Source organism: Acomys russatus, chromosome 16, assembly GCF_903995435.1.
Source record: "Acomys russatus chromosome 16, mAcoRus1.1, whole genome shotgun sequence".
Lineage (NCBI taxonomy): Eukaryota > Metazoa > Chordata > Mammalia > Rodentia > Muridae > Acomys > Acomys russatus.
In genome coordinates, this window is record NC_067152.1 from 16,992,749 (window position 1) to 17,015,516 (window position 22,768).

The following is a 22,768-nucleotide window of genomic DNA, read 5'->3' on the forward strand; positions in this document are numbered from 1 at the left end:
AATCTGTACTTATCTGTTAGCCGCAGATAATCCTCAAACTTTAGAGTTGCTTCTTTTACTGAGCTTTGCTGTTGTTAGGTTTTATTTTCTTTTTGTCTTTGTTTTGTTTTGTTTTATGAGTCAAAGCCTTACTACGTAGCCCAGGCTAACCTTGAACTCATGATCTTCATCCTATTTTAGCTTTCCAAGTACAGGAATTAGAGGTATATGACGTCATACCTGCTTTTGTGTCATGTTTTAGCCTAACTCTGTCGTGTATAAAAAAAAAAATTAAAATGTGTTCTACATCATAGACTTAAAAAAAAAAATCAATAAGCTGGAACTGATCCCAGATGAGGAAAAAGCTCAAGCCAGGATAGGTCTGCCTGTATCTGACTTATTGGCTAACTCTACAGCACACAGCACAGGCCTTGGCATGAAGTGAATACTGTGCTAAACCACATATACAACAATCAATTAATACCATTTCTATTTTCGAAATGTACAATATTCTAGATGGCTGGTCCTTAAAGGCCCTTTAATGCAGGCTGGTGAGATGTCTCGGTGGGTAAGAGCAATACAAGCCTGACCACCTAAGTTGACCCTCACAATGATTCTTGAAAATTATTTTCTAACGTCTACATGTATGTTGTGGCATGCAGATGCATGCACACACACACACACACACACACACACACACACACACACACACAAATACAAGGAGAGAGAAAGAGAGACCACCACCACCAGCACCACCACCACTACCACCATCAAAGAGTCCTTTAACTCAAACCAAGTAAGAGCAACTGTTTACCTTAAGTCACTTGTTTAGGAAAACAATACAATAAACAACACCAGATCAATAATGCAGGTATATAATTTTTGAACACAAAGCACTAGGAACCATATACTAAGTAGTGGACATATTAACACATCCTTGTTATTTTTATTCATTTTTGTAACTGAACTTGCTACTGTGCAGCTTAGGGAATCTTATAAAAAAAAACCTCCAACTAGTAGCCTGGTCCACAAAGTGAGTCCAGGAGAGCCAAGGCTACACAGAGAAACTCTGTCTTGAAAAACAAAACAAAACAAAAAACAACAAAACCAAAAAAAAAAAAAAAAACCCTCCAACTAGAATAGAAGAAATGATTTCTCCTTCTGACTTGGAATCCAAACGTTCTTGGGTGAATAATGATGTCCCCAGCTCCTTGTAACCCAATTTAATTATAGTAAGAGAAAAGCATTTCCAACAAAGACTTCCCCATCTCTGGGGTCTTAGTGGGGGGGCGGGCGGGGGAAACAGCATTTGGCAGAAACAGCCACTGGCCTTCAAGAGGAGCTCTCCAGGGTGCTAGACCTCATCTGACCTCAGAGACTGGGACATTCTGTCTCTAACTATCTTTGTACCTGATCCATTGTAACTCCCCTACACAATCCATGCTAAGTACCTAATATCAAGTATGTCCTCCTGGGTGGGGGTTAAAGAGATGGCTCAGTGGTTGAGGAGCTGGGTTCAATCCCCAGCACCTCCGTGGCAACTCACAATCTTCTATAACTCCAGTTCCAGCGGTATCCAACACCCTCTTCTGCCCTCCACAGGTACTACATGCATATAGTGTGCAGACGCACATGCAGGCAAAACACACTCACATAGCAAGATAATAATCAGATTTTTTAAAAGTATATACCCTAATGACAGTCCCTATATTTGTGGCTTTTGCTTTGCGTTTCAAGTCTTCACTATAACCCTGCATGCCAGATGTTATGTGTCCCCTTTTCAGGGAGAGAATGAAAATTCAGGGAGATTGACTTTTCAATTTGATTCATCCAAATCCAGTAGTTAATCCAAAGCCTTGCACTCTCTACATTAGGCTACTTGCCCTAAAATCTGTCCTAAATTATTTCAACCTTGACCTCAACTATCTCCCAAACAAGATACCTAGAAAAATTATGGACTTGGCTGTCATCCATAGCAACAAACTCTTCTCCATCTGCTTACCCAGCCCAGCCCAGCCCGATGGATCTCTAATGCAACCTACATTGCAGCTTCTGTCCATGCGAACGCTCTGCCCTGAATTGCTCTGTTTACTAATCACATTGCAAAATCAAAAACAGCATCTCACGTGGAAGGGGTATGTAATTTGCTCAGCACCCTCTGGCGGCGGCCTGTGCTTCTTGTTTGTTGTTTCTTTCTTTCCTTTTTTTTTTTTATTTTTTTTATTTATTTTATTTTTTTTTATTGTTGTTCATTTTTAAAATGAACATCATAAAAACCAGCGAGTTGTATTCTCCTGGATAGCTACAGGAATGTGTTTTCTGTTTCAAAGTGCGTGGTAATTTTTCCAGAATGACAAATGCTTACTCTGCTTATTGAGGTATAATACACAGAACGCAGATGCATTCTTTTCAGGTGTGCAGCTCTACATATTTTAATTATATGGTTGTTACTGTCTAAATTGTGTGAGAGCCCCCAAATCTCCCTCTCCCTGTTGAAGATGCAAAACCCAAGGGACCGCACAGCAGTCGTGTTGTCGCAAACAGCACTGGAATAAACCCAAGAGATACTGCATCGGAGACCTTTGTCATTTTGTGGACACCAGAACCTCTTTCTGTAACCTGAGAAGCCATGATGAGATGAGGCGACGTAATCTTATGGGGCCTCCATTAAGTATGCCCCGTTGTTGCCCACACCACCATTATGTATTATGACTGTATGTAGTGAAAGGATCTTTCACGGGGCGATTAGGTTTAATAGAGTCATAAGGGGAGGAGTCCTGACCGAATAGTCTAATGACATTAGAGGAGTGTGCTGCTCCTGCAGACGCCAAGGTCAGCAGTGAAATGATCCACAGAGAGGCAAGAGGGAAACTTGGTTCAGCATGACTTAGTTTAGCGAGGCTGGTTCAAACTTCTGGAGTCTAGCCCCAGGCAGTTTAATTTTTATACATCTAGACATAAGTAAATGTTGGGGGGAAAGTTTCCTCAAGACAATTATTCCAACAAAGCTTAAGGTGTGGCTACACGGAAACCCCTTGCGAAGCACCTCTGACCACGTGGAAAGGTTCCACTGATTCAGAAGCAGTACTTGGGCCCTCTCTTTCATAAGGATGGACTCTACTGACTGGGAGACAATACTCAAGATAAGGGGAATTCCCCTGTGGCCTACATTTACAGACTAGCAGATTACAAGGTCACTAAGGCATCCATTCCCAGCCTTCTGTATGAAAAACAGGTATGCACATCACTCCCGCTGAAGAGAAAAGCATGCATGTTTAACAATTCTGGTTTCTCTATTGCTGTCTGTAAGCATGTGGACCTCATGCCCTCTGCAAAAGAGGAAAAGATACCAACAAATTTATGCAAGAGGAAAGTGACACAAAGACACAGGGGGGACACAGCCCTCTCTACAAACAAGGAAGAGAGGCCTTAGAGTATCCACGGGCTAGCCAGGTAATGAATCTCTGACAATGCTAACTAGGCGGTAACTGAGAGTATCTCCGCTGTTGCAAACATTTCTCTCTAGTGCCTCCTCCCCAACATCAGTTTTTGGCAACAACCAACCTGATTTCTGTGGCTGTGGGTCTACCTTTTCCAGAACAAGATAAAAAATAAAAACCATACAGCGCACGGCCTTGTTTGGATAACTTTGTGTTTTAGATGAAGATGTCTCCAGAGGGTATGAGAAAGGTTATGACAAGGAAGAAAAGGAAGGAGGAGGGAAGGCAGGGAGGAGGGAGGGATAGGAGAATAAAGGGAAGGAGGAGAGAGAAGAGGGAAGAAGGAGGAAGGAGAGGGAGAAAAGGGTGGAAGGAGAGACTGCGGGGGTGGAAAATGAGCATCTTGTTCTTGGAACAAGAGAGTTGGCTTTGACAGCCCCTTTCAATCACAAACTCAACATATTTCTCCCTAAAAGGAAAGCTAGAGAAAGCTTCAGTGCCCACTTCCTGAGGAGCACCAAGAAAGAGACCCTGCTCTCCACACCTTTGCCTTGGAAACTTGATCCCTAGGGAAGGGTTTGGAGCAGAATGTAAAACTTGACAGAAATGGTCCAAATGAGAATTTCTACTGGGAGGGACCAACCTTGACCTGAAACTGAGGTTAGGTTCTCTGAGGCAGAGACATTTAATTAAGCCATGTCACTGTCCCTTATATTCAGGTTCATGGCAGGCAGGCCAGTTTAAGTGATTTAAGTCGTGAATGATAGGCATATCCCAAATGAGGACCCCTTTTTTTTTTCTCATTTTTTTTCCAGAAGAATTAGCTTGAGCAAAATAAGCCCAAAATAGTGCTTTATGACACTGGTTCCAGTGACCGCTAGAGAGATGATACAAACCTGAATGACCCAGAGATGACTGATTAGCTACGTAGGCCACTTAAAACTGAAGTCATCAATAGCTTGAATCAGATCCTCATTCCATGCAAGTGGATGTCATCAGCAATTACCAGGAACAACGTTACTAGCCAGTCAGCATTGCCAGAAACAACAACAAAAAATAGGAGTTAAATTCTTTTCACTGGGTATGATGGCCATGAGCCTGTCTGTTTGCAAATGTGGAGGGTGAATTAGGGATGTGAAGGCATACAGCGTCAGGTGAAAGGATTCAGTCAGTACCCCTAGCTTTACCACCAAATTGCATCAACTATTGGACTTAAAGAAAGAAAATAATTCAAATACAAACTCAGTTAGAGTCTTCACAGTAATGCTGTGTTGCAGTAATTTCCCTTTAATATGAATTAGCAGATACAAAGAAGAAAATGCAAACTCTGAAATCAGGGACCACCCAGTGGATGGCCCCATACCTCTGCATATATGGGAAGCACTAATTAGACTTAGTGGGTTATGGAGGAGAAGACGGAGGAAAAGGCAGAAGAGGGGGTATAAAGTGGGAAATGTATGGGTGAGTTGGAGTGGGTGGGCATGATCATATTTTATTATATATGCTTCTTAAATTATTGATGAATAAAAATAAATTTTAAATTGACACATAGGCCAACGAGCACACTAGAGAATCCACAAATAAAATCTTTTAGAAAAAATAAGTAGCAAATTAAAGCAGGGAGCTTATATTCACATGTGGGTGTGTAGATGGAAGGCAAATCCCAGCTCTCTGTTTCAATAGTCTTAAAAAGGCAGCACCATCCTGAGGGGGTAATGACAGGCACAAATACTTTCTCCATCAGTAAAATTGCCATATATAAATGTTGAGAGCTGTCAATTTTGTTGAGAGCTGAAATATTTTAAATAGAAATGTATGTAAAACCTTCTCTTCACCATTTAGAAACCACGTGTGTGTTCTCCAACAATGCAGTCTTATTTGAAAATGGCCCAATTTATTCTCTCCAAATGTTCTGCTATGGCAGAGATTAATCTCTTAAACATCAGTGCCCTCGTTTTGAGAAATGACAGCACATCACGACTGCTCGCCCGTTTGCAGTCCTCTCACTCAAATCATGAGCTTCTAGGACAGATTCAGCAAAAAGCAACCAATGTTTAATGTTGCCTAAATGACTAAAAGCCAGGGCTTGGTTCCAGAGTAGTTTTGAAAACCTCTCAATCATCTTTCCAAGGTGTCGCTATGAATAGAAACTTAATAGCAGAGGCAGCTAGAGAGTGTTGACAATCATTTTGAAATTCCAGAGTAAACCTACAGAAACTGATGCTAGCCTCTTCACCTCCTGGTTGAACATAATCCACGATAGATAGATAGATAGATAGATAGATAGATAGATAGATAGATAGATAGATAGATATTGGCAAGATGATAGATGAATATTAGACAGACAGATGATAGATAAGATATAGACATATGGACCTTTCTTGCTACAACCAACACACAAACAAGCCAAGACATAAACAGTCAAATCTTTAAACTTGGACTTCCAACATTGTCCATTAACCACATTGTTTTTAAATATCTACGACTCATATACAGAGACTGACTATGATATTAAAGGAGAAACTCTCCAGTTCTCAATTAGCCTGCCTCAGTTTACAGGAGGGAAAGCCAAGGCATGGTGAGGAAGACCACTGGCTTCTTATGTAAGACAAAATTTAAAAAAAAAATGGACCACAGACATCACTCTGGGACTAAGTATGAATGTGACACGGAAATGTAAGACAGTGCTGATGGAGGAACTACAAGAGGAAGGAAAGCTTCCGTTCAGTTACTGTTTTAAAGACTTGGTGATGGCTACGGCATTTGAAAAACAGCAGATGATAGGTGCTGAGTTGTGTCAGGAAAGGCAGAGGGTGAACTGACTATGACAGTTAGTGGCATAGCGTACATCTTAATGGTGACTGCCACATGCAGTTTTGAGCTCACTGAGGAGCCAGCTCTGGAGATGGGATTGTCTTCTTCTCCTGCTTTAAACCCAGGTAGGTTTATGCCACGTGTTCTACAAAACACCGTGTTCTGGATCAGGCCAACCCCGAACGCTGTACCGAGGAGAAGGGGAAAACATTAAAAACAACCCAAGAGTAACCATAACATTGTGCTCTTGAGATGGCTAGAAGGTGAACTATTTCCAACAAGCTTTGCTATTGTTCATCCTATAATATAAAAGTGCCTAACAGCGGTAGAGAGAGCCCTGGAGCTGACATACGGGGAAATGACCGTGAGGCTCTCCAATTCATGCCTGTTTCTGTCTTCCCCAGTCATTTCTGCTGGATGAATACAACCACCCGATTTGATGATGGTGGATTCCTTCTTTATTCAGGAGCCTCACCCAAGGGAACACTCTGCTTTGCCCCAGGTTTTCCCCATTAGGAGCCCCAGGTGGTTGCATCAACAGGGCTCTTCCCCCCTGTTGATTCACGCTGGCATTTGTAAGTGCCCTGCCTAGTAATGTTGCCTTTTGTTTGTTTCCTCCGTTTGGCTGTTCGAGTGGTCTCTGCCGTGTGATTTGATGACGTTTTGATATCCACCTACTCTTTCTCTCTATCTGCTGCTTGCAATTTATTATTTACCTTTTGCCTGCTAGATACTGAGCAAACTCACCAATTCCAGACTGAGAGCGCAGCTACCATAGTTCATTCTCCACGCTGTTTTAAAAAACGTTGTGCAAAAGAAAGATGAAGCCGGGAATTTCTGAATTCTATTGGAACAACTGTGTGTGTAAAGCCATAAAGATACATGGTGATACTATTGTTTAAAAAAAAAAAGAAAACTCACAACAAGGGGATCTACACCATGTACAACACGAAGGAGCATAGATCCCCTATCAAATTGCCAGTCTTCTTTCAACCATAAAATCATTTTTGCTGCTACTCCATAACTGAAATTTTGCTACTGTTAACGAATCACAAGGTAACTGTGTTTCCTGATGGCATTGTCCAAGTCCTCAAAGGGGTGGCCACCCATAGGTTGAGAACCACTGCAAAACTATCTTGCTGAGTAGGAATGCTACAATGTTTTTCACTCAACTCTCAACGCTGCATTCCTTAGGAAGTCACTGCTGCATCTGGCAACAGCTGCATGGTGATGTCAACTTCTAGGAATCTTTCTGCTAAAAAAAAAAAAAAAAAAAAAAAAGGAAGGGCACAGGGCTTTAACTGGCTCCGGCTATCCATCCTGATATCCCTGCAGAGGGCAATGCAGTCACATTCCCTCCAAAGGCTCCAAAGGGTTTGCCATCTAAGCATGCTGGCCCCCTCTTCTCTCCTAAGCCTCTCCTGTTTCTCTCCTATGACCCTTGGCACTGCGCTAGGGTCCATCTGGATCACCTGGGATCGGTTCCCATCATCAAGTCTTCTCTGAGTCACATCATTTGCGATAGGAAGCATCATGCCCCCCTGATCTGCCACCACACGGAGTAACGCTGACACTTTCCGGGCCACTGGGATGCAAATGCATCTCTTAGAGGACAGAGACCGCCATGTACCAATGACAGCCTTACCGCACATACCCTCTCACACTATTTTCCATTGTCTTTCTTCTTCTCTCTGTAAGACTGAGATCTCCAGAGAGATCTCTAGTCTATACGTGGAGTCCCCAAAGAGAAACGGAGTCCGATGTCAATGCAATACACACAGGAATTTTATTGAGTCGATGCACATCGAGGTCTGACAAGCTCTTTCAAGCTGCCGACCCCTGAAAGCAGGCGCAAGTGCTTTTTATATCTTTTTTGTAAAAGCAGAATTTAGCAGGCTAGCTAGGAGGGGTAAGTACATTCCAGGGGTAGGGGTAGTGGAATATTTTTAGGTACAGCTGGACCTTCAGCATAGGTTGGCTGGCCTTGAGTCAAGTTGGACCCTCATTATTTTTATACAGCTGGCCCCTCAGCGTAGGCTGGCTGGCCTTGAGTCAAGCTGGACTCTACAAGGGGCCAAACAGCTACAGAACACACATAGTGATTGGATATTTGATACCTTGGTTCAGTATCAATATTGCTTCCTGGCCCCTCCATCTCCAGGGTCCACAGTCAGCATGGTTTCGTTCCCTTCTCTTTTCCTTGGTAGTACCCAGTTTGGGATTTTGAAATGAGTGGAACTCCAGATGGAAACTTTCTGGAATCCAGCCAGTTTCCTTTCGATTCAGTTTGAAAAGTCAGCTGGACACCAGCTGGCTTAAAAAAGCAACAAAGGCGGGAGCTCCCCTGCAGACAAAGTGGCCCTGCCCCCTCTCCCACCTATAACTTCTTTTTTATGACCTTGGCTAGGGAATTTCCTCCAACTGACTCTGCATTCTCTTCCCAAAGAGAAGGAAGGGCTCAGAAGATGTTTCTAGACGCCCTGTGCTACTTAGATTCCGAGGGAAGAGTTCAAGATTAAGTAGATTCTTTGTCCTCAAGATCCTTTGAGATGCTCACTTCTTTTAAGTTATAGGGGAAAAATACAGCCTGTTTCCCCACCCTGCTGCACTTGGAAGGAAGCCTCTGCCCTGGAAAGAAGAAAAGGATTGAAGGGAGATAAGAATCTTCATTTTCCAGTCCCAGTGGCCCAGATCTGAACACTTGAGGCTTTTGCAACGAGGAGAATCAAGTTTCAGAGATCTCTATCTTTGCTCTAAGCTCTACCGCTGTTTTGGAAAAAGCAGATCCTTCTGCTAACAAAGAATCTTTGGCCCAGCAACATATGGAAACTGGATATCTGTTTCTATCTTCTACCCAGCTCCCCAAACTCTCCTTTCAAAACCTTAAAGCTCATCTACAGAAATAATTCCCTCCATCACTGTTGTAAGAGTATTGCTATGCACTAAGGCGATTACAGTAAAGAGATCAGAAGAAACAGGAAAGAGGGGAGAAATTATCCTACCTTCATACTCACGTTCCCTTCTTTAAGCCCTCAAAGCAATATCTGAATTTTTACAATTAAGAACCTGGTATGTACTAGGCCTTTCTGTAATTACCATAACCTCATAACTGTGTGAAATAGATATTATAATCCCCCTATAAAGATATGGAGGCAACAGATAGCTCTCTATAGATAGTAAAGGTGCCCATACATGCTCCAAGGAGAGCAGAGGCTGGAGTTGAAAGGAAGGTTATAGGTCTGTGTGTCTGCAGATCCATGACATTGAAGACGATGAATAAGAGGGCTTGAGGCTGTATATGAGTTCACCAAGCTAAGTTGTATATAAGATTACCAAGAAAAGAGGAGGGACAGAGCTCTCGGCCAGTCGTAACAGGTTAGCTGGTCTTCCAATGCCCTGGAGGAACATGTAAGGCATCTATCTATCTATCTATCTATCTATCTATCATTTATTTATTTATCACCTATGACAAAGCGCCAAAAGAGATTGGGCTGTCTTGGTGTCAAGATGTTAACTTTTTGCCATGGTAAAGCAACACGCTGATCATATAAATGTGAAAATGAAGAATGTTTAGGATAATCACCAGCACTGATAGCCCTGCCAGGTCAGAGGGTAGTAATACTAGCTAAGTGATCAAGAGTCAGCACACAGTCAAGGTCAAAGCTATGAGCAGAAGTGACCAGCATGAGGCCTTGCCTACCTAGTTGAGTGGGCAGGCCCATGATCATCTCTGTATTGGCCTAAGGAGATACACATGAACTATGCGTGAGCCTCCCATGGCTCAACCCGTGATGGCCCAGAGAACTGGCCAGTCTCACTACAGACTACCCAGGCCATTGTGTAGTTTCTTCCATGACTCTAATGACTCTATAAAATCCCCACACTAAGGAAACACACTGCCTTCCCGCCCCTCCCCCACCCCCGGAAACTGCTCCTAACTCTCAAGTCTCTCAATTTTATTTTATTTCCTCAACTTCTCCCTTTTCAGTAATAATCCTTTTTCATATCTCTCTCTCCCTCCCACCCCCCTGTGAGTGTGAATGTGTATGTGTGTGTGTGTGTGTGTGTGTGTGTGTGTGTAAGTCTGAGGACAATTTGTTGGAGCTGGTTCTTTCTTCCACCATGTGGGGCAGGAAGGTCAAGCTCAGGCAAAGTCCTCAGCAATAAGCACCTCTTAGCTACTGAGACGTCAACCTGGCTGACTTTGATATAATAATTTTTAACAAAGACTTCTTCAGCTTTGTTTATTCCAGGGAGAGGCCACATCTTTAAGGTTTTTTTTTTTTTTTTTTTTTTTTTTTTTTTAATGGTGAGACAACAAACTTAGAACCGCTGCCCCAGTTCAGTCTTTGATGACCACAGATATCTGGCATCTTACATCCTTGGGTCACACACAACTGGACTAGAAAAAGTTCCCTCACTCTGAAAAGTCCTGTACAGCTAAGAGGTGGGATATCCATTGTCAGATGAACAGATAAGCAAAATGTGGTGTGTACATGCCCAGACACAAGTTAACATGTAAAAGTAATAAAATCGTGATACATGCCTCAATAGCAATGATTCTTCTGACATTAGGATGAATGAAGCAAACTAGACACCAAAGGACAAATACTGGACAGTCATGTTTATACGACTTTACCAGAAGATAAGTTAACATAGACAGGGAGCAGCTAGAGCCCAGGGACAGCAGAATGAGAGTATTTATGACATGGGTACAGTGTCTCTCGGGACTCTGAAACCAGCCTTAGAAATGCACAGCGGTCGTGGTTATATGATGTCCTAACAGTGCCTTTGAAAACGGCTACACTGATATATTTGTTTTATGTAAATTGTATTTATATAGATTGTTTTATATAAAATGAATGGATATGGGGAATGTGATATTTACTTCCCAAAAAACGTGTAACCATTAGGAGAGGGGCCTGGTGTTTGGGGCTGTCTAGCTCACACTTGTTATGAAGGAGACAGGGTGCTGGCTTTGGACGGTAAAACATTTGCTGCAAAAACTGGAGGAGCTGAATTCTATCCCCAACATCCATTAAAACACACACACACACACACACACAAAGCCAGGCATAGACGCAGGCACCTGGAATCCTAGTACTGAGAAGGTAGTGGGAAGAGGCGCCTAGGTTCAAGGGGGCAACTGCCTCAGAGGAGCTGGAGAGTCCCAGGTTCAATGAGACTGAGCCTCAGGAGATAAGGTGGAGAGCCTTGAGGTAGACAAATAATGTTCACAGGCATGCACTCTCACACAGGTACATACATTAAATAAAGAGATAAATAATAATGAACGGTCATATTGGGGAGACTCGTCATCAATGACAACATCCTCTAGAGCAGGCAGAGATTACAGTGAGTCATAGCTCTCTGGGTCTTGCCCCCAGCCAATTTCCTAACGCAGGTTTGTTTTTCAGAACCGGACAGAGTGGTTGGGAGGAAGGTTAACCCTTTGCTCGCTGAGTGTTATCTAACCACATCCTCAGGAGTCTCTCTGCTGGGGGCCTCATCTGCTACTTTGTTCCCTGATTCTGCCTCTGTTTGAACTTTAAAAATAAAGAGCTAAATGAAACAAACGTGGCTTCTCCTGCCTGCAAAAGCAGCATTAGTGAACGTTAAGTGCAGCGGTTCTCTTTAGCCAAGACCACGGAACTTTCCAGGTCACTATATGGTTTTTGCTTCTAGGTGAGTTTTTTTTTTTAAGAAGTTTTTATTAGGTGGCAGGAAGTGCTGAGACTATTCGGCTGGGTGTGGCTAGAAGCAAGCTAGTAAGTGGTGAAGTGATGACAGAGAAAGAAGCAAGCAAGCAGGTGGTGGGGAGATGGGAGAGGCAAAGGGGACGGGTCGAGTGGTTTGTGCGCCATGAAGAGACGCAGAACTGGAGACACAAAGGCAGTTGCTGTTCTTGCTCCTTGAAAGGTAGTGAATTACACTGTCCATCAGTACAGCCGGTGACAAACCCAAGTGCCGGAGGGGCTATGCATTTTTCCTTTGAGAAAACTGACGTGTGTGTGTGTGTGTGTGTGTGTGTGTGTGTGTGTGTGTGTGTGTGTGTGTGTCTGTGACTCCCAGAGCTACAGCCTAGCTCAGGAAGAAGAGCAGTGTCTGCAGAGTGGAGACCCAAGACTGACTCGACATGTCCTGCTGTGTTTACTTCTCGTCTTTGTCCTATTTGCTGATCTCTCTAGTTGGTTGTTGTGGCAGTTCAACCATGAGACTGGGTGACTCAATCCAGTGCTGTGTTTAACTTTGGTCAGGAATTTCTTCCCTTTGGAATCTTTGGGTTGGACAAACATCTAACCATCCCACCCTTCAAAAGAAGACGCCATTACTGATGCTGTGTATATGGGCCCCCACTACGATGAGCAAGTGTGTGGAGAGATGGGAGAGAAAGAGAACAGAATGGTTTGTGCACTATGAAGAGAGGCGGAACCAGAGACATGAGGGTGGTGAGGAACCGCCTGTGCCGCCACCTGAGGCCTCGGTGAAGTCCCAACCCATGCTGCCACCAAGGAATCAGGCGTCATGTCTGGGTCTGTGACACTGCAACTGCAGGGCCTGTGTCGATGTCTGTGGCCTATGTAACCACCCAAGGCCATGCAGATGGCCCTGGTCTGGGCTGCCCAGGCCATGTAGATGTGCCAGGGCTAAGTAGAATGACCCCACCCCTGCCAGCTGCACCTAGCCCGGCAGCACTGTAGAGCTGGCTTTGGCTGTGGTAGGGGTTGCAGATGAGCCAACCCACAGGGCCTTAGAGGGAAAGGGCTGGCCTGACTCCTTGTCAGCAGCAAGCTGGCCCCACCCCTTGCCAGGGAAGTTTGGAAGAGCTGGCCCTGGTGGCATGGATGCAGGAGAGATGGCAGACAGACCAACTCAGCTACCACAGGCTTAGTTTTGAGACTTCGAGTTGGCCCACCCCAACATCTCCCCCATCTGAGAACTGCTGAAGCGCATGAAGAAGCCAGCCCTGCAGAAACAAAGCTGTGGGATCTCCATGACACAGGGCAACCACGGGATATCCAAGAGGAGACCTGGTGAGGATCCAGCACTGACAATGTGTCAGAAGCCAGAGACCTGGAAGCAGGCCAATGACTCATTGCCATCAACATTTGCAAGTGAAACTGTTTAGACCAAAGGATATACTGTGTGACGCACTGTGACACACCGCGGCTTCCGTGGGGAGATTTTTGTCTTGTTTTGTTTTCTGTAGGGGGAGGTTGCAAGGGTGTAGGGCAGAGGGTAGATATGGATGGAAGGGGACATGAGTGGAATAAGGGTGCATGATGTGAAATTCACAAAGAATCAATAAAATTGCTTTTAAAGTTTGTATTAGCATACATTAGTTATATGTGATAATGGTTCCGCTTATGTTTATGTGTTTTACATCTTTACAAGTGTGTGTGCTGTGTATCTTGATCACACTCGCTCCTGTTACATTGCCCACCCCATTCTCCTCCACCCTTTTCACTGACTTATAACTTCAAGGTGATCCATATGGTCTCCTATTCCTAGGCCTTTAGGACAGTCCTTGGCCAATATCAATATCTGAGCGTTTTGTAACTTAATTAAAATGTAAAATTTGAATCCCCAAACCTAACAAGAGACTCTCTGCTAGTCTAGATACTGAAGAACTTAAGCTCTCCAGTGGAATTCAATGGCCTAATTTTTTGTTTGGGTTCTCTGCTCAACAGCCACTACTACCATGGGCAAAGTTACAATTTTTTTGGTACTTAAAGTACTTAAAGTATTGTGGGGGGTTTTTTTTTTTGTTGGTTTTTTTTTTTTTTGTATTTAAGAAAAATTAAACACTAAGTCTTTCTCTGGTTCTAATGATGGTAATGTATAGGGAGTTCGTGGTGTGTCCCAGGCAGTGTTCTAACTCTATATAAGCAGCTCATTTATCTCTACAAGAACTCTGAGATAAGCAGTAATATTCGTCACACATCTCCGATGAGGAAGCTATAAAGTTTGCCCTTGGTCACACAGCTCTTAAAGCACTCATTTCTGGCCAATATGTATTGCCACTCAAGATATTCAATCAACCATACACATTTCCTAATGAGACAACGTGAGGTCATTTTAAAGCTAGCATGTGTCTGGCCTGGAATGAACCATTTCACACACATGGAATACTGAAAATCAGACAGGCTGCGCAAGGGTCCGATGAAGAACTCCACCTGAACTCTTGACTTGTGAGTGCACTACTAGCCCATGGAACTCAAGCCTTCTCTCTCTCTCTCTCTCTCTTTCTCTCTCTCTCTCTTTTTTTTTTTTTTTTTTTTTTTTTTTTTTTTAGCTCTTAAATATTCACAAGCCTGTCTGCTGCAACTGCTAACACGCTGCACGACAGGAAGTTGTATCACAAGATGACCTCAATCCTGCCAGAATATTGTTTAGGTTCTAATTTAGGGGACAAGGCCCTCAGTCTTGACAGCAGGAAGAGGAAGCTGTCAAGCGATTGCAGCATGGTGTTTATTCCATTGCTGCAGTGAACAGCTAGCTCCAAGAAGAGGAAGCATGTGTTTATCTGAGCCTCTCTCTCTCTCTCTCTCTCTCTCTCTGTGTGTGTGTGTGTGTGTGTGTGTGTGTGTGTGTCCGTCCGTGCGTCCAGGAATGGGTTCTCATGTATGTGTGTTCTCATACGTGTAAGGCAGAAAACAACTTCAAGTGTTGATCCCACAGCATTATCTACCTTTTTCTGTTTGCTTGTTTGTTTTTTTGTCTGAGGCTGAGTCTCCCAGGTGAACCTGGTGGACCGGTGAATCTAGGCCCTAGTCCCTCTCTTGTGAAACTGAGAGACAAGGTGGACTAGGCAAAGGAAAAGGACCTTCCTGATTTAAACTTACCAGCAGCACATCAGTTTCACGACCAACTTGGTTTAACTGTGACAGTTTTAGAGAAGGTTTCTAGCCGTTAGCTTAATCATTTTCCTTATACAGTGTTAGGGCTCCAAGTGGCCAGTGGCAAAGGTTCTCATGTGACCCCCAAGTAAGAGATTCAAGATTTAAACAATGTGACTTTGCACGTGGGGTGGGGGAAGGGGATTCAAAGGCTAGTTCATCCCTCAGGCTAGAAATGGTCAGCACAAGCATGCCCGGCTTCTTTACTTTCATCCCTTTCTGAGTGTCATATTCCTCTAGGCATATGAAAGTCACAGTGCAGCTTAAAGTATCCATGGGCTAGCCAGGTTGGTAAGGGGAGCACAAGAATCCAGCTAAAATCTCTCCTGTCTCCAACATTGGACCAGGCAGCCTGTCTTCCCCTTGAAGTCAAAATTAATCACCAAGGCCAACGACTCCCATGTTAGGGTTATCTCTGATTAAATGGTGGAAAGTGAACCCCTGGGTTGAGTTCCACAAGTTCCTTGCAGGCTTGGGATCATGTTGTATTTTAGGTGGAGGTTTTCCCTGAGGTGAACTGTTCTGTTTAAGGTCTTCCTGAGCTGAGGATTAAGGGCTGCAGCACCAGTCACTGAATTCTCATCTGGCTAGCTACCTTTGCCTAGCCTTGGCAATGGCCCCCAGCCATGTCCTCACACAGGAGACATGTCTGTTTGCTTGCTTGCTTGCTTGAGCAACTTTGCAGCTTTGCATTATTGTGAGCTTCAGCTTTATCTTACAGAGAAAACTAAATCACTGAAAGTATTTCCTAGGCCTGGGGAGATGCTGAATGAGATAAAAGAACGTGCCAGCCATGTAAGCATAAAAGTCTGAACCTACACCCCTAGAACCCACCTAAACTTAGATACAGTAGAAGATGTCTGCAGTCCCAGTGCTTCTACAGCGAGATGAGAGAGACAAACAGGAGATTTCCCAAACCATAGCCTGGCATTCACAGTGGCAAACAAGGGACACTGAATCAAGTACATTACAAGGAGAGGACCAACCCTGAGGATCTGCTCTGACTTTCACACGTGTGTCCTAGCAGTGCACGCTGGCACCTACACACACAAACATGAACGTGCATGTGTGTGCACATACAAGCAGTCTTCTTAGAGGCACACACACATATACACATACACACACACACACACACACACACACACACACACACACACACACACACACACACACCTGCCAGTATTGAAATAGTAGAACAGGAAAAGCAGGGCTGCTTAAGCGTAAAAGAGATTTCTCCATCGCTGGTGGCTTGAACTCAGAAGCCAGGGTCCCAGGCTCTTACAGTCACAGAAAACTTTCACTGAGTCTGAAGCTGGGGATCCTTGTCTCAAACACTCAAGAATGAGTTTCATTGGTGAGGAAGGGTGACTGGAAGAAGGAGGTTTTTTTTGTTATGGAGAGAAGGCTTAAAGGAGAACCATTTAAAGCTCTATTACAGAAGACAGAGCTTCAGAAAGCAAGGAGGACTCTGGAGGGGACTGACGAGAGGGTCTCAGGAAATGGTGGAGCAACTCCCATGTGGAAGGGGGGCCCAAGAGAGGAAAGAGCCCACAGAACTATGTCACAGTAGTAGTAGTGGTTTCTTCTATGACTTGTGGCAGAAAGTGAGCGAAAGACTGAGGTAATATCTATTGAGACAGGTTAAGTCAGCACGTGGCAGGCCAGACGTTTGGGGTCTGCATGCTCTTGGCATGCTTTTCTGGACCAATACCAACCAGGGAGAGAATCATCAATCACCAGCGAGGGGAGGCCTGTGGCCTGTGGCTCTCCCCCTTTGTCACTTGGGCTCATCTGCTGTGCTGGACATTAGCCCTGACTTGGCCTTATTATCTGCTGACCTTGCAAGTGTTGCTGGTCTCTGACCACTGTGGGGGTCCACTTGCCTTTGAAGTATGCTATCTTTCAGGTGACCACCTTGTAGTAGTTTTGTCTGTGGTCGTCTTTCCTTTGCTGTCCAAGGAGAGTTAAATCTCACCGTGGCTATGTGGATACAGCAGTGGTTGTTCTCAGCAACTCCTGTTTACCTCCTTGACCCTGAGGCTGGCTGGAATAACAGGAGGCACTGTAGAAACTCACAACTCAGGCTGCTACAATCAGCTGCCTTGGCAGCGGGAAGGCGTACAAAGGCAACAGTCTTGCCTATGTTCCTAGGGGTAGACGGGATCTCCTGGCAGCCAGCCAAAACCTGCTGACACTGGTTCTCTCCCAGAAGCCGATTCTTCCTCTTCTCTGTGAGTGGGCTGCCTCCGACCCAAATATAGGTTCCCTTACCTCTCTTCCTAACTGTTCCAGATCTTGCCATTTTAACCCAAACATTCAACACTAATCTCTTCTTCTTTCCTACTGACAATAGTATCGTTGTTCCTTTGGAGAATATATGACATATGTAAATTTTCAATACATAGCTCTACAATTAAGCCCTTTAGAGTTGTGAGTGTGTGTGTGTGTGTGTGTGTGTGTACGTGTGTGTGAGTGTGTGTATATATGTGTGTATATGTGTATGTGTGTGTGTACATGTGTATGTGTGTGTGTGTAAGTGTGTGTATGTGTGTGTATGTGTGTGTGTGTTGGGAGAGGAGAAATCCTGAGCCCTTGCCACCAGAACAACAGCTCTGGGACATGGGGACCCACCTCTTGCTGGCTTGAATGGAGATGTGGAAGGATGTCCTTGCTCTTGCCAAGCAGTACCAGCTCTGCTCTGAGGCAGACCACACCCCCATCTTCCTTCAGGACATCCTGCCCCAGGATTTCTAAATCAGGACCAAAGGCAACAGAGTGTAAACTCTACATTCCATTCCTTGTGTAAGAAAGCCCTGTGAAAATTCCCCACTGGGCAAAGAGGCAGTAGGGGAGCCCGTGAGAGATACTACTGTCTCCCAAAGTTTAAGAGCAAATTTCCATGTCTTCCACTGGAAAGAGATTTCCAAAGGGACAGGTTAGGGTCCAGGGAATTTTTAAAGTGTATTTATTTATTTATTTGTGTGGTGTGGTGTGTGTGTGTGTGAGTGTTTTGTCTGCATATATGTCTGTGCACCTTGTGCATGTACTGCCTGTCAAGACCGGAAAAAAAGCATTGGATACCCAGGTACTGAAGTCACAGATGGTTGTGAGCCACAACAGTCACAACAATGGGAGCAAGGCATTGGCCATCAAGCTCAGGAAGAGCAGCCAGAGCTCTTAATGGCTGAACCATTTACACACACACACACACACACACACACACACACACACACACACACACCAGGTTAGAGTTTTATATGTCCTAAACTATCATGTTCTGCTGCAAAACTATTCCTTTTAAAAAAATTATTTATGTGTATGAATGCGCCTGTGTGTACGTCTGCATCACTTGTGTGCCAGGTAACTGTGGACACCAGATGAGGACATCAGATCCACCTGGAAGTGGAGTTACAGATGGTTGTGAGCCACCATGTGGATGCTGAGAATTGAGCTCAGGGCCTCTGGAAAAGTAGCTAGTGCCCCTAAGCACTGAGAAACTTCCAGCCTCAACAATTCCATCTTGAAAGGAGATTGGGGCCACACATTCTCTCCCCTTTTGTAAAGTCTAGGTGTGTCTTAGCATGCTAAAGGCACAAAGAAATGCAGCCGAAGGAATCCTGTTAAAGTTTACTGCAAGATTTCTGTAAGCTCACTAAACCATACGAGATTTTTCCCCCTTTCTTTTATGTAACACAATCAACATCTGTTCTGAGGAATGTACGTTGGGAAACACTGACGTAATGGAACACGGTGACCTCTGGAGTCAGCAAGCCCACATGAAATCTCCGCCTGATCACTGACTTACTAAATCTTCAGCTCTGCACTGGCGTCTTCAAAGGCTGAGCTCGGAATTCCAACCTTATAAGACTATTGCAATGGTGAAATTAAAACAAACAAACAAACAAACAAACAAACAAAAAACCATATTACTTAGTGCCCTATGGGAAGCCCATGAAGCAGAAATCATTGTGAACAAAAATTACTTCACATGGGTAGACTTGGTAAGGCGCTCCTCAGTGCTGCTCAGACCTGGTGCTCAAACCACACGGTCAAAGTCTGCAACTCAGCAAGGTTCGCAAGTAATCTCTAGTGCCTTTGAGTTCGAGAGGCAAGGCCCTGTAGCATCCTTTGAGACAAGGTCACGGATGAAGATCAGCAAGAGCTAGCTGGTGGGTATCTCTCTTCTGTGACTACAGAGGAAAGATCAGAAGAGGGCTGTGTCAGTTACCTTGCAAAAGTGTGCCACACAGGGCAGCCGGCTCCGTCCTCCTCTTTACAGGGCAAGCTGATAAGCAGTCATTTTTTTCTTCTAACAGGAAGCCAGTGGTTTAATAATGTAAGGATATATGGTCTTTAAAGGCTGCAGTCTCGTTGATTTTAGAGAGCATATAGAGGGATTTTTTTAAATCTTAGAAGGAAAGAGCCAGAGAAAGTCTTGACTGCTAGGCACTGGAGCTCATCTTCCTGGTTCATGTCATCCTGTTTTTCCAGCAGAGGCTCTGCAATATTGCATTAGTCAAAGAATTCTGCAACATCGTTTAGACGGCATAAGGCGTCTGCTTGTGTCTGAGCATGACTCAAAGGGCAGACTTGTGCCAACCCATCTGTTACTCTGAGGATACATCCAGAATTAATTCTATTAGAAACTTGAAAGCAGCAGGCTCCCTTTGACGGATGACCTGGTGAGTGGATAGAAAAAGACCAGGTGCTGAAAGGTGGCTCTTGCCTCCCCTCCTTTTGCCTATGCATGCCTTAAAGACAGTCTGGACATGCTTTCTTGGCTGACTGTCATCACTGTTGCACCCTCCATAGTTAATATAAGGGAGGTAAAACTTCTCCCTCTTAGGACTCCCCGCTGGGTCCAAGAACTCAATAATGATGAGAAAAATTAACAGAGGAAACTCAAAAAAATATTTATTAAAAGTTCTACGCAGTATGGGAATGCTTTAAAAAAAAAAAAAAAGTTTGCCCAAATCGACAGTGGAGGGAAGTTTAAGAGTAAGGTAAGATGTGTTTCACAAGGTCTCTTAGACCCCCTAAAGACCACCGCATCTTTCGCTTGGGCATCTTAATTTCGCCTCCATGGGGAAAGGAGAGAAGCTTAAAGCACCTTTCTTGTACTTTTCAAGTGTCTTTAGCTGCCAGTGATCCTTACGTCAAAGTAGTGTGTTGCGGGATGGGGGGCCAGGCGGGGTGACTCCTTCTGCCACTCTTCATAAATACTTCATCTTCCTCAACCATAAGCTCTTAGTCACAGCCACTCAACCCAGACATTGTAAATATCAGCCCAGCAGAGAACAGATGTAAAGAAGTGCATCTGGCTCTGTTCAATACATCGTTGTTTATAAAAATTTGGTTTCTAAGTTTTATCTCGCCAGCTCCTACACCAGAGTCTTGTCTAGACTATGGCTTTTCAATTCTTAATGTGCTTAGAGATCAGCAGGTGTCTTGTAATGGTACAGATTCCGGATTCAACAGACAGAGCCTGACGTTGTATTTTTCGTAACAAGCTTCAACCATGCTGGCCATGGTCCAAGGACTGTATTTAGGAAGACTGGGTGTGCAGAAGTAGGTTCTTTGCCTTGAGTCATACAAGAATCGACGTGGAGAGCTACGAGAATACCAATGCCTGATTCTTGCTCTCCCCACCCCCATCCACGTCTGTATCCTGAGGTGTGGCCTGTGCATCAGAATATTTTTTACAGTTCCCCCAGGTAACTTGACATGCTGCTAACTTCAGAACAGTGTACAGCACAGTATCTCACATGGGAAAGGAGAGGGTTCTTTGATGATTCACTGCTCAAGTTTCTGAAACGAAACATTTGCTCATTTTGGGGGGAAGGACATATTTCTACACAAGAAGAATAACAGACTCTCTTATGTGTGAGATGACCACACCCCTGAGTCCCCCAAATAGGATCATATAAAAGCCCTCGTAGACGAACGGAGGAAGCATGATAAAGAGATGAGCTACTTCCTGATCTGAGCTTGAAGCGAGAAGACGGGCAGGTGTTTTTAGGGTTCTGTGTTGGCAACTTTTACATTTTGTGGCAACAAAACTTATGGCGAGAAGCAAATGAAGGGAGGAAGGGTTCTTTTGTCTGGCTTACCGTCTAAAGGAGCTAACCACCATGGCAGGAGAAGTGTGGCATCGGGGGGTGCAGGGAGGGTGAGACAGCTGGCTACATGGGTTCCCAGTCAGGAAGCAGAGAGAGAGAGAAAGAGATGAATGCTGGTGCTCAGGGTGGTGTCCTCCCCTTTATTCAGTCTGAGATGCTAGTCCACAGCATTGTGCCGTCTACACTCTCTTTGGGTGGTTTTTTTTTTTTTTTTTTTTTTTTTTTTATCAAGTTCTGTTGCCATCTCTAGATATAGCCACTGCCACAGCTATAGCAGATTCTGTGGCCCTTTGAAAGGGTGCCACTTACCTCCGGGGCATCTTTTTCTATTGTTCCACTCTGATCTAGCAAACTTCCACCATTATAATCCATGAAGCTATGTTTATAGCATGTCATAGCTTCTCCAGCCTACAGTTCCAGATCCTTCCACAATCCTCTCACAAACTCACTCCAGAGGCCTTGAGCCATCTGATGCAAAAAATTACCCGACTCCTGCCACCAATTTCCCCTATCAGTTCCTTTTCACGTTGCTGTGACTGAACACTTGACAAGAAGCAAATTAAGAGTTCTTAAGTTGTGAGTTTAAGTTTGAAGGCACATTATACTGGAGAAGGCCTGACAACAGGACCGTCGGATGTCTGGTACCATTGCATCCAGACACAGGAAGCAGAGAGAGGTGACTGCTCAGATGGACTCCATCTTTCTCATTTATAGGAAGTTTGGAATATATGTTATTGCGTCACTCATATTCAAGGGAGGATCCTCCTTCCTCAGTTAAACACTGCTGAAAACAAACAAACAAACAAACAAAAACCCAAAAAACAAAACAAAACAAAAAAAAAGATCCTCACATGCATGACCAGAGCTATACCCCAGAAGTTATTCCAAGTCTTGCCAAGCTGACAATAAAGATTAACCATTATAGGTACAATCTAGAATTGGGGCATTCGTGCGAATTCTTCTATATAGAAAGATTGTCAGCCCAAGAGCTTCCCCAGCATAGATGGGGGAAGGGGTCGGTTGTTGAACAGAGGTCACAAAAGTAAAGTGAAGGACTTCAAGAGAATTGTGACATTTAAAATGAGTTCTATGACTACTGGGGCGGGGGGGGGGGGGGAGGGAGATGCGGGGAGAGTAGGACGTAAATGGGTTTCCTGGTGCTGTAGAGGGTCGGCTGCAGTTAGAAACGTTTTTAACTGAATAAAAAGAGGAATTTGCTGACAGTGAAACTGTGCAAACTGTCCTGGTCCGACATCAGATATAGGGAATTACCAGTGTCAGGCTCTCTACCACAGGTGAAATCAGCACTTTTTATTTAAAAATAAAATCCCACATGCATCAAGAACAGCCAAAAGGAGTATTCTTAGTGATTTGGGGTAATAACTAAAGGCCCAACCTTTACAAGCACATGATTGTAAAAAAAATATGCCTAGCATACAGTAAAGGTTGTTTGCAGGACAGCTGTCTCTCTTTTTTCCTCTATTTTATCTTTATTATGGTTCTTTTGAAACTTTTT